A 5,000-nucleotide genomic window follows, 5' to 3' on the forward strand; every position below is an offset into this window, starting at 1 on the left:
TTACTGGATTAACTGTGTTATTGTTAATGGGAGTTGAGTCATGTAAGGTAGAGACATGACTATAGCTTCTTCCTTCAAAAAATCCATCAAGTCAAACCAGGACAGGGATTTATGAATAGTTTGCAAACGGATGAGGAGCTGAGCCAAGGCATCAGCCTTCGATTACTACTACTGTCACGACTGTTTGTTGTATGTTAGAAAGTTTTCTCTAAGAAATTGTGTTTGAAAACCTATAATTTAAAGGAAATAATGTTGACAAACGAACTTTTATGTGGATATTTCGTAGTTTTATTAATCTACATCAATGGAGTTTGCCTTAGACAAATGGCGATGCTGGATTTACGTAGGTTTTATCTTGTTTAGATTAGGCATTTAGCCAAATTATAAGCCTATTTTTTGGAACAATCTATTATTTTGGGCGTTTTAGCCTTTTTAGATAAATACCTGGCCTAGGCTGGGCTCTGTTCCACAAAAGTGAGAGGTAAATTTGTAAAGGTCTAATTTGTAGGCCTCCTAAAGAATCAAACTTTACCAAAGAAATCGGTGCTCAGAAGTCTCGTCTACATGTAAGATATTCTAGATTTTTTTGGTTTTTGAAATCAGTAACTTCCAAAATAACTCTTGCTCTGCATGCAATCAATAATCTGGAACCTTGGGCCATACAGGAGGATGTGGTCTAGGGACTTCCAGTCTTAGCTTTAGGTGTTTCCTTCTTCTTACGTGGTTAGCTATTTCCCCCCCCCCCTTTTTTTTCTTGTTTTTTGTATAAGTTTAATTTTTTGTCTATTTTAGCATTTAGCATTGCATTGTATATTAAGAGCAATTTGTCATTGATTGTGCAATTATTCATTATTACCTTTTGTAATATACTTTTTTTTCTGATTTTACTTTTAGGGTTGAGTATTCCACTAGAGTGACTAGACTGTATGTAGTGTGTTATGAATAATAATAATAATAATAATAATAATAATAATAATAATAATAATAATAATGATGATGATAATGATGATCACTCTTCACCCTTTTCCTTGTACTGTCGTTAATTATAATCACCATTCTTTTCATATGCCATTTGCACCTCTACCCCCTCCTTCCCCACAAAACCCCCTTAAATTCTCCCTACCCCCTCCCTCCCTCCCTGCTTTCTGCCAGAAATGACCTTCCCTCCGTCACGTTCTGCTGCCCACGCATCCTTAATGCCTATGGCCAAACGCCAACATCTTTTTTTCCTTCTCTTTTGGGGGGAGTCACCTTCCCTCTTTAAGAGTCTTCTCTCCATCTATATTATTCCAAAGGAACCTTCACTCTCGATGATATCTCCCAAGAGGTATCTCTTCATCTTCATCCTTTTTTTTTTCTTGAGCTTCTTATCTATTCCCCCCATTCCTTCGGATATCCTTCAGTCCCTTTCCACCATTTCGTTTGTGTCTGATATTCCCTCATTCTGCCTTCTAATATCTTGTGTATTTCCATCATTTCGTTGATCTTCTCTATTTTATCTATGAACATTTCCTCCTTCGTCCTTCCATCTCCAGTCATTTCTCCATCATCCTATTGAAAACGTCATTGCCTGGCGATCTGTCGGACTGGGGTTCGAGTCCCCCTAAAGCTCCATAGTTTCTTGTAGTGTCTGCAACCTCACCATCCTTGTGACCTAGGAATATGGAATTTGGGTGAGCCTATGGGTCTACCTGCTGAATCATCAGTAGCCATTGCCTGGTCCTCCTAGTCCCAGCTTGGTGAAGGGCTTGGGGGCTATTGATATGGATATATGGTCAGTCTCTAGGGCATTATTATGCTATGACATTGTCATTGTGCTTTGCTGCTGCCGCTCATGAGTGACCTTTAAACCTCCATCTCCATTTATCCATCCTCTGTTCTACCCTTAAGGCCTAAATCTGTGTGGTTCTTGCTTTATGGATTGCCCCAAGGTCTATAGGATCTTTATTTTATAGACCTTGGATTGCCTTACAGAGAGGATGTATCCCCTTGAGGCAGCGTTTGCCCTTCAATGTTGCAATTTCAGCTTCCTTGACCCTTACTATTATGATGCCGTTTTATACAAAATCAATCAATTAGTGTATCTTTATTTATCTGTTATTTTATAGTTTTCGTGCGAATAATCAAGAGGATTTTATAGTTATATATCTCTTAAGATTTAATTGATTTTATTTATTTGATGATGAAATCTTTTGGAAATACCATCTGTCTTTGGCGAAGTGTTATAGATGATGAACTTCTCATATTTTTTAACCCGTTATTCATTTTTTTATTTTGTATAAATTTGTAGTCTTCATATAGGCTATATGTATATATATATATATATATATATATATATATATATATATATATGTATGTATATATATATAAATATATGTATATATGTATTTATATATATGTATATATATATGTATATATATATATATATATGCATATATATATATATAAATATATATATATATATATGCATATATATATATAAATATATATATATATATATATATATATATATATATATATATATATATATACACAGTATATAGAAACAAGTGTCCATAAGACTACCTACGGAAAATAAAGTTTTTTTTATATAAGTTCGAGCGTTTTTTTTTCATTGTTATATTGCTTTAGGACAACTGATTTTTTATTAGTGTGATAAATATACAACGTAATAAAAAGGAAATTGTCTGATTTTTATACGTTTATTGTCACTCTTGTGGTTGTGGACCCTAAGCTCTATGCTGTGATCCAAGATTAATAGAAGTGTTTGTAATTATCTTGCGTATTTACTTTTCAAAATGATTTTTTTTTAATTACTATTGGTTACTAGAGAGATAAGGATTATTAAAATTATTATTAAGTAAATAATTTTATGATATGTAAGTAAATAAGCAATGCTATTAATGATTAGATAATGTGTAGAGCTAAGGAATCTTTCTATTTTATTATGAAGTAAATAATTTCATGACGTCTAAGTAAATAATCAATGCTATTATTGATTAGATAATGTTTATAGCTAAGGAATCTTTTTATCTCTTCTTTCAACAATGTACAATTGGACAGGAGTCCCTGGTACAACTTGCTCCGGAGGAGTGCACCCCGACATACCCTTACTTCGCGTCGTGTAACCATAAAGAGCTGGTAGAGGTGGTAGGCTGGCATATGAACTCTCCGCGCAGTAGAGGTGTGGCTGGATGCACTTTCTCCGAGTGGGGTGTACCAGGATTCCATGTACCCAACTGTACATTAAATTAATTTTATTTAGTATCTCCTAAGTACATCAAATCTATTAAATCCTGCATAGTATTTCATTAAAGTACTTCAAGTCTATATCAATTAGCCTTTCGAGTGAGTTAAAAAAAGGCTTATTAAGCAATTTCAATTAGCCTTTCGAGTGAGTTAAAAAAAAAAGGCTTATCAAGCAAGCTAAGCCTTTTCATTCTCCTTACCTTGAGTGCAAATTCTTATGGGTCACACAACTTTCACTCTATGCTGAGTGAATACGATTTATTTTTTATTTTTTTATTGGTGATTCAATAATTTATTCGTCGCATAGCAAGGCATGTTTTAATTACACTTTTTTCCTTTGCACTATTCTGGGTTTAGTTTTTTCTTCTTGAGAAAACATTTGCATAGCTTGCAAATTACGTTCTAATGACATGCAATGGAAGTATTTCTATTCTATGATCGTACAATTTTATTAACATACAGTATTTTATATATATATATATATATATATATATATATATATATATATATATATATGTGTGTGTATATATATATATATACACAAAGGTATATATATATATACAGTATATATATTTATATGAATCTATATATATATATATATAGATATATGTAGATATATATATATATATATATATATATAGTGTATGTTTGCGCGCTTTCGCATGTATCTTTGTGGGTGTATCTATATACTCTAGATGTATATAGGTTTGTTGTTTGTTTATTCGTGCATTTGATTTTTGGGTTCAAGATTTTCAAATATATACTTTCCTTAGTCAACTGTGTTTTCCGTTCAGTTTGCAATTTATTAGAAAAGCTAAAGCGCCTCTAATGTCTCCATAAATTTTTTCGCTTATAATATTTTCTCAGCTAATTTACAGGAGGAATTTAATTAGGGGCAATGTTTTTTAATATTCTTTTGATACTAATACAATAAAATATCATTGTAAGCTCACTTCAATAGATAATGATAATTAGAAAAGTGATAAATCTTTCTTGTTTTTTCTTTTAAGAAGCACACCCAATAAAAATTTATAAAAAATATAATTAAAAAAGGCCTGATAAGTTTTTTATGATGTGAGTGACATCTCTTTTCGCGCTTTTAATTATATGTTTTTTTTTTTTTTTTAATTCTTAAGTTGAAGACAAAGTTTTATCCCGGCAAATTTTCAGGAAACTGGACCTACTTCACATGCCTGATTTTATATTAATCTAAAATAAATGGAAATATCTGAATCACTTATATTAAAAAGCCTTTATATCACAGGCTACGATGCAATGTGTCTATGTAGCCTCCTATCTCTCTCTCTCTCTCTCTCTCTCTCTCTCTCTCTCTCTCTCACTTCGGTGTAGGTAGCCAACCATTTATAGCCTGTTGCATCGTCTTGGTCTCTCTGTTTCTCAAAAGAAAAAATTATTTTCATTTATTTGCAATTCATGTTTTTTTTTTTGTTTCTTTTCAAAACCGAAGTTATGTATTTAGACGCAACTTTATTCAACTAATTTTATTTTCATTTATGTGAAATACATATATATTTTCTCAACATTTCTCTTTACGAAAGTTTATACCGTCTCTGCTTATTATCCATTTTCCATGAACACCTTTCTTTCGATTACTTTCCAAGCAACCCGGACGTTCCTCTCTGTCTCTCTCTCTCTCTCTCTCTCTCTCTCTCTCTCTCTCTCTCGGATGATTCCACCTACCGTATCCCAGACACCTTTTTGGACCGATTCTTAATTGGTTTGACATTCAC

This window comes from Palaemon carinicauda, chromosome 5 (genome assembly GCF_036898095.1).
Source record: "Palaemon carinicauda isolate YSFRI2023 chromosome 5, ASM3689809v2, whole genome shotgun sequence".
NCBI classification, from domain to species: domain Eukaryota; kingdom Metazoa; phylum Arthropoda; class Malacostraca; order Decapoda; family Palaemonidae; genus Palaemon; species Palaemon carinicauda.